This window comes from Thermobia domestica, chromosome 9, assembly GCF_964235325.1.
Source record: "Thermobia domestica chromosome 9, izTheDome1.hap1.1, whole genome shotgun sequence".
NCBI lineage: Eukaryota > Metazoa > Arthropoda > Insecta > Zygentoma > Lepismatidae > Thermobia > Thermobia domestica.
The window spans coordinates 58,826,798-58,838,745 of NC_137462.1; positions in this window are offsets into that span (position 1 = coordinate 58,826,798).

Consider the following 11,948-nt stretch of genomic DNA (forward strand, 5'->3'; position numbering starts at 1 on the left):
CCATGAGAGCCAACAAGAGTCCGAGTTCCATTTATATTTTTTTTGAAATAGATATATGGCGGGCATTGATAAGCGATTACGTATATTTTACATCTATACAAGTTCTTTACCTTAGACGGAAACAAATTATTTCGCAACAGGAACTCATTCCCGTTCCAAATATCTAGCAAAACTGGTTTGCCAACGGCTCTACAATGATGAGCAGAAAACGGAAAATACGAGTATACGGAAACAAAATTACGTTTGGGCAATTGAGAAGTTTGAGTTTCTCCGGTGTAACTACACAAAACAACACTGTTAACCAAATAATGGCGAAACAAATAATTTAAGATATGCTTAAGATGGTTGTTGCAGTCTGTATTCACTAATATTATCAAGGAATGTTGTGGTGGGTTTAGAAACCTGAACCAAGCAAATTTCATCATTGAATTCGTAATGTACGTAGAATTCCTAACAACAAAAATGTAGTCAGTAGCTTCTCGTCCCTTCAAGGATAAATTCAATAGCTGTGTACGAAGATTTTGTGGCGCGTACTTCGAATGAATAATTATACCTGGTGTCGCAATAACTTCAGTCAGAGATGAAACTTCATTTTCTGTTCCATCTTCTTGGAAAATAACTATAGTCTTCGATTTAGTAAAATACTTTCTTATAATGTCTTCTGCACAGTTTATGAAATTCAAATCTGCATCCCTTATGACAGTTACTGATACACTTTCATATGAATATAGAAGAAAATAAATCATAATCAAGTTTGTCATGCAGCACTTAGAAGTCATAATCCTGGAAATGAAAATAATGCTTAATTAGTTTTTCGATAATAAATTATTATGTTTAATGTATTTCGATAATGGTATATTTGCTTTATTATTTCCTTAACGATATCTAAACAGAAAATAAATGTTTTATAACTGAATCTAAAACACTTAAACTTTACTTTTTAAAGCTTCGTATTAATGATTTTATCTTATAATAAACACAAATTCATTAAAATTATAATATTCATTTTATAAATCAAGGTCAACCTTTTCACTGTTTCTGTTGTGTTGGTTCATTCCCGTTGTGCCTACTTCCCGTTCTGCCTACAGACCCTCCAGCACTTTAAAGAAAATATTTTTAATTATCTTATCTCTAGGCAGAACGGTAATTCCCGTTGTGCCTACTCTTTCGAGACGGGGAATTATGTGCAGGGAGGAATTTTTGTAGGGAATATTTCTTTAGTATTTCTAAAAGCTTCTGTAAAAACAACCACCACCTCTACAAGTTTCATCATACATGGAAAATTGGTTGACTCAGTTGCAAGAATGTTAGACATTGTATGTGAAACAAACATTAAAAAAAAAAAAAAGATCTAATATCAAGCAATTTCAGAACAAAATTTTATTTGGGTTTCCAGTAGTTTACCTCCAGCATGCTAAGACTTGCAGTACTAAAAAATGCCACAGTTCACATCCCCAAGACATGTCTGGCCAACTATTAAACAAACAACGCAAGAGGATGCATAAGGCGGCCTTTAAAAAGAGTGTTTGTCTCCATCATATCTCTTTCCTCGAATTGATTGATTCAGTTGCCAGTAACCCGTTTGACATTGTATCTGAAACGAACACGAAACAGACTTACTTCGGGCTAATATCAATTCATTTCACAACCGGCTGTTGCATTAGCCCTATTTGTTTAATATATGGCCATCAAACATGTCTTAAGGATGTGAACTGTGGCACATTTTACGTACTATGAGTCGTAGCACGTTGGAGATGAAATACTGGAAAACCGAATAAATTTTTTTTGTGAAATGACTTGATATTAGACCGAAGAAACTTCGTTTTATGTTCGTTTTCGTTTCAGTTTCAATGTCAAACTGTTTTTTTTTTTTTTTTTTTTTTTTCAACTGAATCAATTTTCCATTTTCCTGTAGGAATTAAAAAGAAATAATATTCATATTTACTAAAGTAGATGCAAACAACCCTGCTAATAACAGAACTATATCCCAGCAATTTTTCCCAGAAGAAAAAGTAGAATAACATCTAAAATTTATGATGAAACTTGAACAAATAGTTATTCTTCTTACATAATTTCTTAGAATTACGAAACAGATTATTGCGAATGCAAGACAAAACCCATGGAAAATTTCTGATAAAACTGACAAAATTCAAGGAACAGATCTTTATTTAAATTACATTGGGTATATTGACGATATGTGGTATTTAGTATTTACATTGACAGTATAAATGAAATGAAATGAAATTTTTAAGTTTTACGTCCTACGGTAATGCTGGCTAGGCTAAAGGAGACGGTGATGATGAGAAATGAATGAAATAGTGGAAAGTAGGAGAAAACGGTAGAACACCGAGAAAACCAACGCACACGGTGTTTGACCACCACAAAGCTCACCTGGCTCGAGCTGGGATCGAACCATGGACCCCATGCACCAGAGGTGAACGCTCTACTCCTGAGCCATTGCGGTCCCATTTTTTTCTTTTTTTACAATATAAGTACGACATATTGCGTGTAATACAGAATCATGTATAGAGGACAAAGCACCTGATCATATATAGAGGTGATGCCGGAAAAAGATCTGTGATGTAGAAGACAAAGGCTTTTTTTTAGAAAAAGAAAAGAGACCGAATTATGCATCTTCTTGCATTGTTTGTTTAATATATGGCCAAATATATTTTGAGGATGTGAACTGTAGCACCTATTACGTACTGCGAGCCTTAGAATGTTGGAGATGAACTACTGGAAAACTGAATAAAATTTTGTTGTGAAATGACTTGATATTAGACCGAAATAAGTTTATTTTCTTGTAACTGAATCAATTAATTTTCCATTTCTCTGTAAGTATTAAAAAAACACATCTCTACTAAAGTAGACGTGAATAACGCTGCTAATAACAAAACTGTACCTAGTCATTTTTTCTGAGAAGAGCAAGTAAGATAACATTTAAAATATATGATGAAATTTAAAGGAATAGTTATTCTTCTTACAGAATCTATTAGAATTACTAAAGAAAAAATCCCTAGAAAAGATCCCTCCCTGCACAGAATTCCCCGTCTCGAAAGAGTAGGCAGAACGGGAAGTAGGCACAACGGGAATTACCGTTCTGCCTACAGATAAGATCATTAAAAATATTTTCTACAAAGTGCTGGAGGGCCTGTAGGCAGAACGGGAAGTAGGCACAACGGGAAGACACCGTTGTGTTGCGCTTAGTCATTAGTACATTGTCATGAGACTGATCATCTACCCTCCAGATAATTAACAAGAATAACAAATTATATTTTATTGGTGGTATCTTCTTGAAGTAATAATGTATTTTTAAATCTCAATCCTTGAAACGAACAAAATAGTATTATATAAATTATTTACTTATGTATCAAATAGAAAAGAAATTCATGGAGGTATAAAGCAATATCTTGTTGCAATTATATTATATAAATGATTAGCTTCTGAAGAGAAATGAATCAAAAAATTGCTAATTTTTGTGAAGCACACAACATATTCGTACAGCCTAGGAATTAAAATTAATGAGTAATGAAGAAATTTACGTTAATCGTTGATTCCCCTTAAGTTGATTTATTTACTGTAGTAACATTCCTTGTCTCTTTTCGGGAAGTGGAGTAGATACTACACGCTGGCAGAATGCTAACTACACAGAGTCTAGACTTAATGCTTTATTTTCTTATTTGGAGATACATATATGTTGTTAGCTTTAGAATAAGATTTTGTTTAGCAACAACAATATTCTTCCGCAAATAAAGTATACCATTGCATTTGCAATAGTTTTTTTTCCTACCATCATGGACTAATATATGTTCCCATCGCCGCTGTACAATATCCTACCGTGATACATTAAATTAAGGGTAAATTCATAAGAATCTATGATAGTGTTTGTAATTTGACTAGAAAACCGAAGAGTAGATTTAATGTTATTGCACGTAGCGTCAGTGCAATGTCATCTCGGGAACGATTTGGATTCCTAATTTCTCAATTTTTTGCCCTGTACGTTAAGCTCACTACAGCAGTATTTCTCAAAGTGTGGGTCGCGACCCATTGGTGGGTTGCCGGTCGTTTTAAAGAAGGGTCGCAAGAAGTTTTCCTTTTAATTGCGAAAATTTTATTTTGATGCAAAAACATATGTTGTGAAGTACTATTCAGAATATGAAAATTGGAACGGTTTGTTAATGAAGTGAAAAGTAAGTAGTTACTCAGATCCCTGCCCTGTTATACAGTCAGCAGAGATGCTGGGTTAAAATGGAAAGAGAGTGAGTTAGTCAAAATCTGTCACGGGGTAGAGCATTGCATCGGGAGTAGTGTTAGAGCATTTCTATCTCAACTTTGCCTTTTCTGGTGCTACTGTTGATGTGTGTTTACTTGTACCTCCCTCGAAAGAGGAGGGAAACGTTGTTGTGACCGACATCTTTCAATTGTTAGATGCGGAAGCATTGAAACAATGAATTATTTGATGTGCCTCTCTGTGGTCTGTCTTATTAGCCACTCTAAGTAGCTTGTGATCTTCACTCGTCAATATCAAGCGACTGAATGACAAATTCGCAACACAGCTAATGTCATTCACTTCTTTTCCCTAAGTAAAGGGAAGGTTTTCTTCGCCAGAGGGCGGCGGGGGTTGGGCCGAAGTATAGTTCACATATTTTTTGGAGGGCACAAGTGGAATAGACAGACTCTAGCTCTGTGTTACCTTTCTATAGAAACGATTTAGCCCTTTCTGCTTATGCGTACATTTTCATATGATGCAGCTATCGAGAAATAAATTTACATTACTCTAGCTCGATCGCCACCGATTCATATTCTCGTACGGACAGGGTCACTATATTCATAAATTTTCATTACAATTTAGTTTGAAAGTGAGATATTTACGTACTTAAAAAAAAACAAGAAAATTTTGATTTATTAAAATTTAAGCATCGAGCTTCACTTTGTAACATTCGTGGTCGCTCTGTGTATTCACAACATCCCCAAACAAATTACATGTTAGTCTCTTATACAAACTATTATTGAAAGAACTGGAATTAGAGATATGATATACAAAATGTATTTGCTTTGAAATACACCACCATTACGTAGAATGTCAATGTGTATCTGAATAAAAGTAGGTGGGAGACAAAATACTACTTATTATTTAATGTGGGTCGCGGTAAGAACAAGTTTGAGAACCACTGCACTACAGCAATATGTATCAGTTACTGCGTAGATCGTTTTGTTTTGGAATATCACCCAACGTCCTACTTACTGAGACATTCATTCTCAGAGATGGTGGAAAAAACATCAACATATTATAAATATATATCTGAATGGGCTACCTCGGATCCTATATGAAATAAATCATACGGATACATCACTGGGGTATTCATATTAGTAATTCACTAGGAATGCCTTCTTCGTGTGATAAGCGTATGTCACACTCAGTAAAAAGGACATGGTAGGTACAACATAACACCATTCTCCTTGATAGAAACAGATATCTTTCTATGCTGCTTAGAAAGATATCAAAACAAAAGAAAAATACTTCAATAAGAAAAAAGGAATTCTCGCCAACTTCCAACAAATAATATATTACTATACTATTAATATTGTATTCACATACAAGCCAGTCTCAGTCTCAGAAAGACGAGTAATAATCATTCTCGTCTTTAATTCACAGCATTCGTCGGACTCGGTAGAGGTACTCGTGGATGAGAGGGTTATCAGGGTATACAAATATGTAGATGAATTGTGATCCACCATTGGTGAAGTAGCTCTTTGCCTCTCCAGCGATAAGAATTCGTTGCCTCAGAGGGTGTTTGAATTTTGTGTTATCAAATTTTGCAATCAGAAAGCCTATTTTCTTCTTATATTTGCTCTAAAGCTATTTTGTACAGGTAAATTTAATATAGTTGTATATGTAATATAAAAAATATTAATATAATGACATAATATAAAAATATACGATTATAATAACATTGATCCTCTGAGATTCATGGTAGACCATATTGTTAGAGGTCCGCATCATTGTTGCTAGTCTACTCAGATTAAACTAACAAGGGACATCACCCAAGTGCCCGGCTCCGATTTCAATTATTTATTTTTTTCTGATAGAGGGTATGTATGCATTATTTATGATGATAGAAATGTTTGCCAATATGTGTGTTTTCTATTTGTTTGTATAAATTTTAAGAGTTGTGATGTGGTTATTAGAGATTGGTGCTCTCAACGGGTCAGGTCGGATTGAAGACCGACCCGGCCCGTGACCCCACCCCAGTGACTCGACCCGGCAACCCGACCCGGAAAACCCGACCCGAGCTGACCCGAATGACCCGACCCGAGCTGACCCCAAACGTTTGAGAGCACTAGAAATGGTCGAGCGGCAATTTTCTTTTTTCTCGATCACTTTGCATGGTATGACCCATATGCATCTTAGGGAATATTTGGCACTTTTGAGGTTTGGTTATTTCTTTTTATAACTGATACCAATGTCCGACGTGGGAGGGATTTTTTTTTTCTTGCTTTAGTTCTGTGTGATGAAATTTTTCTTGAGGGTCAGTGTTCTCACCTGCTCGGAAGGCAGTAGCAAGAGTCTCTTGGAGGGGACGAAAGGAAATCGTTTAACTACAATGATAAGGGTTGAGGAAACGGGAGAACACCTGTGATCTCTTCCAACCGTTCAAGTTTCATTCCAAAATAGGTTCTTACAGGCACGTAGCCAAGGGGGAGTCCGGGGGGTCTGGATCACCCTTCGGGACCAGAAATGAAAACATTAAGGAAAGATGAAACAAAAAGAAATGAGAAAAAGAAGAATCAGCGTTAAAAATACAAAGATAGAGCAAGCATTTGGCTAATCTTTCTTATGAGGAGATTTGTATTACTTGCAATACATGGTGGCGAAAGAGCGAGATATCCTGGACAAGTCAGGGAAGTTGAAATTTCTAGAAAAGTTATGGAATTTTCATAATTTCTGCTACTAGTCAGGGAAATTTTGAGCTTTGGAAAGCATAACGCCATTCTGCAATAGCGTAGATTTTTTTATGATAATTTTTCGTCATTGCTTCTCTGCAGTATCAAACACGTTATTACAGAAACAGTTTTCTACTGCTCCTTTAACCTGTCATTTGGAGCAGACAGTAGTTGACGGAATAATGAAAACAAAAAGTTATGTGGAGAGAAAGTTCTATTAATATTTGATTCAGCAGAGAAAGGAACGCAAATATTTTAAAATATTTTGCAAGACATTATTGAATATGTACTTTTTATAATAGTGAATATATGCTTTTTATAATAGTTGAGGTCAAAATGAAAGAAAATTTGTTATATTTGAATGAACAGAGCAAGGAACGTAAATATTGTAAAATCTTTTTCAATACTTTTTTCATTCCTTTACTCGAGATTTCTTCATAGTTTCTTATTAAAATATTTACTAACATACCCTCATTTTATTGTCCTAACAAACCAATATACATTGCCAGTAAAGTAGATTAGATTGATGGAGCTCCTGGGCCTTCAGTATTTTATGTTACCCTCCCCCCCCCACATAATGAAATCCTGGCTAAACGAACCAATATATGTTCCACTAAAATAGTTTAGAATAATCCAGCCCATGTGTGGATTACTACAGTACTTCATGCCACGGACCCCCCTTCCCCTTTTTTACGAAATCCTGGCTACGTGCCTGGCTACGTGCCCGGGACCCGCGCCATTGATTCCTCATATTTTACAGTATATATAGTTGCAAGTAAAAAGGTACATAATATGAATTTTGTAATTGAAAATTTAAAGATACAGTATGATAATTAATTATAAACTACCAATTTTATTTCATCACTTTCAGCCCAACAAATGAAACACAAACAATTCGCATCCTGGGTCTTGGTCATCAATACTGCGTCTTATTCTTTGTCTTGCACAATCAAGTCTTGGTGGTCTTTCATGCTATACAAAAGCCAATAATGCTAACCTCATTGGTATAAAATGAAGACCAAGTGTGATTCTTATTATGGTCTTCAATACTATACGGAAAGCAAGAAAATATGCTCATCGCTACTTGGTGATCACCAAAACAAGGCCAAGAGCAAGACTACTATGCACTTCGTCTTGTATATCCAATCTTCGTCTTGTATCAATGTTCTTGGGCTTGGTGAAATGAAATGAAATATTGAGTTTAAGGTCCCTCGATTCTGCACCGAGGCTAAGGGAGATGGTGATGATGAGAAATGAATAAAATGGTGGAATGAAGAAAGTGGGAGAATGGCGTTTCTCCACCACAAAGCCCACTAAGCACAAGCTGGGATCGAACCATGGACATCCCGCACCAGAGGTGAATTCTCTACCAGTGAGCCACCGCGACCCCGCGTGGGCTTGGTCTTCCACCAGTGATGAAAATTTTCCGGAAAATTTTGAAACGGAAAATTTTCCTATTCATAAAAACATAATTCACTTATTCCTACATCGTTGTTTAGCCGTGATGTGAGGTGGAAAATTTTCTTCTATATTTTTCCGGAAAATTATCCGTTCTTAAAAAATATCAGTGATCAAGTAACAATTCCTCAGTATTCATAAAATTGATTAAATTCATGTATAGAAATGTTAAAAATTGAAAGATCGTTTAAAGAATCTGAAAATTGTCATGGCTCAGACAATTTTCAGTACTATGTAGGAACAAGTAAAAACAATTTTGCATGAATCGAAGAATTTTCTGTCCTGTACCTGATGAAAATTTTCCGGAAAGTTTTTAAACGGAAAATTTTCCGATTCATAAAAACATACTCCACTTATTCCTACATCCTTGTTCAGCCGTGATGTGAAGTGGAAAACTTTCTTGTATATTTTTCTGGAAAATCTTCCGTTCTTAACAAATATCAGTGACCAAGTAACAGTTTCTCAGTATTCATAAAATTGATTGAAATCATGTATAGAAGTGTTAAAAAGTTCGAAGATCGTTTAAAGAATCTGAAAATTTTCGTCGGTCGGAAAATGTTCAGTACTATGTAGGAACAAGTGAAACAATTTTTCATAAATCGAAATAATTTCTGTCTTATATGGAAAAACTGAAGAACATTTTATTAGTCGGACAATTTTCATCATTTTGAAGCAAAAAGTAAAACAACTTTTTGTGAATTGGAAAGTTTTATTGCTTCGTAGAAACAAAGGAATGGAATTTTCATGAATCGGAAAATTTTCATTTCCCGATTCATGAATTTCCCTGCACTTTACACACACACACACAGAGAGAGAGAGAGAGAGAGAGAGAGAGAAAGAAACACTGTATATTTTTACTTCACAACTTGAAATATTAGAAAATTTTCTGGTTACCGAAAGCTAATTGGAAAATTATAATTTGTTGCTGACTAACTTTCCTCTACAGAAATTCAATTTTGTAGCTAAGTGTGCAGTTAAATATAGTGGAAAATTTTCCACCTAACATCACTATACATAATATCCAAAATTGTACGGCTTATGAAAAAAATTTCCACCTGTTTCTACATCGTGATAAAAATTTTCCGATCTATGAAAATTCCTTTCACTTGTTTCTACAGAACAATAAAACTTTCCGATTCACAAAAAGTTGCTTTACTTTTTGCTTCAAAATGATGAAAATTTTCCGACATAAAAAGTTCTTCAATTTTTCCATATAAGAATGAAAATATTTCGATTCATGAAAAATTGTTTAACTTGTTCCTGCATAGTACTGAAAATTGTCTGAGCTATGAAAATTTCAGATTTTTTAAACGATCTTTCACTTTTTAACATTTCTGTACATGAATTCAACCAATTTTATAATTGCTGAGGAATTGATACTTGATTACTAATATTATTTTAGAACGGAAAATTTTCCGGGAAAATATAGTGGAAAAGTTTCCGGAAAATTTTCCACCTCACATCACTATCTTCCAGATCCAATCTTTCTTTTGACATTGCTTAAACAACTACTAGTTTTGTTCTAACTCCAGACTCCATATTGGCGTAGATATTAATATTACAGTCGATTGGCAAAATCAATCTTCCACATTTTAAAATTAAGTGCACACAAGTACTAAAATAAACACTTACCATAAAAACACTGGCTGCAAGTGTTCAAAATAGATTTATGGTTTCTACAAAATCAATTTAAAATTGCTATTTTTATTTAGGCAGCTAGTGAAAAACAGCAGCTTTCGACTCCAGCCGAGTTTAAGCTCAATCTCAGTTAATTCAGTTGATCAAAGTGATCTGACCCGACTTGAACTGACCCAAGCTGACCCGACACGAAAACCGACTCGAGTGACCTGACCCGACAACCCGACCATAGTTAACCCAAGTGACCCGACCCGTCAGTCGGACCCGAGTGACCTGGCTTCACAACCCGACCCGAGCTAACCCCAGTGAGGCGATCCGAGGTGACCCGCCCGACCCAACCCGTTTGAGAGCACTATTGGAGATTACAGCAGAAGTCTCTCACTAGCGTTTGTGAACGGAGTGTTAATGAAAAAAGTGAAGAGCGACCATGTGGATACATATAAGGCCTAGGGAGAAGACGTATGGTAGATATGCCCTTGATGGCAGCCATCTTGAAATCCGCCATTTTGAATTAAGGTCAAGTTTTTTAAATGGGAATAGGGTAATAAGATGCATAAGTTTAGGCTAGAATTTAATCGGGAAAATAATGGTGAAGTTAGTTTTAAGATACTCGCATTTGGGGAAAAGTTAGAGGCATATTAATTATTTACACTTACTACGTGCGTAAGTTGTTTACCTCCGCTTCTAACTCGCGTATTAATGACAATAAGTGGATAAAAGCTTCAGATATACATATTAGGCCTAGAGGGAAGTGATACGGTAAGGATAAAATGACAGCAGCCATCTTGAAATCCGTCATTTTGACTTAAACCGAAGTTTTGAAAAATGAAAACCATAGCGTGCGACACCTTATTTTAATAGCAAATTTTCCCAAAAAGCCAAGGGCAACAATTGCAAAGTACCAGTTGGAATCTTAAAACATGCGGTGATATTTAGGAGTGTTGCCAATTTGAAAGATCGAATAATGGACGTTTAGTGCCCATTGGAAGCAGTAATAAATTCATACTGGTTAACTATAGAACAAAAATAAGCATACCATTGACCTTTCGGGAAAATTTGCTATTAAAATGAGGTGTCACATGCTATAGTTTTCATTTTCCAAAACTTCACTTTAATTCAAAATGGCTGCCGCCATGGTTACCCTTACCGTAGCACTTCCTTCTAGGCCTAATATGTATTTTGAAAGCTTTAATCCACCTATTATCATTAATACACGGGTTAGGGACGCTCATAGTACGTATAAATAATTAATATGCCTGTAACTTTTCCCCAAATGTTCGTATCTTAAAACAAACTTCACCATTGTTTTCCTGATTAAATTCTAGCCCGAAACTATGTTTCATATTACCCTATTCCTACATAAAAAACTTGACTTAATTCAAAATGGCTGATTTCAAGATGGCTACTGTCAAGGTCAAATCTACCGTACGACTTCCACTTAGGCCTTATGTGTATCCACATGCCTGTTCTTCACTTTTTTCATTAACACTCCGTTTACAAAGGGTGGGGAGGAACTCTGCAGTAATCTCTAATACCCACATCACAACTCTTAAAAATTATATTTATAAAATAGAAAACATAGACCATGGCAAAAAATTCTGTCATCACAAAAATGCATACCTGCCCTGCATCAGAAAAAAATCATTGAAATGGGAGCCGGACACTTGGGTGATGTCCCTTGTAAGGAATAAAAAAAACAATACTGTTTCATTACAAATCTTCATTCCATCTAGCTATTACACAACTCCGTACGAAGTCCATATTATCAATGTACTCATATTCAAAATATAAAATCATTATTATATATGGATTCCACTTTTAATTTTATTCTATGGTTTATCTGCTGTATATTACATCAACTAACATCGGTAAGATTGACTCTTAACAAAACTAAATTATTTCTTCTT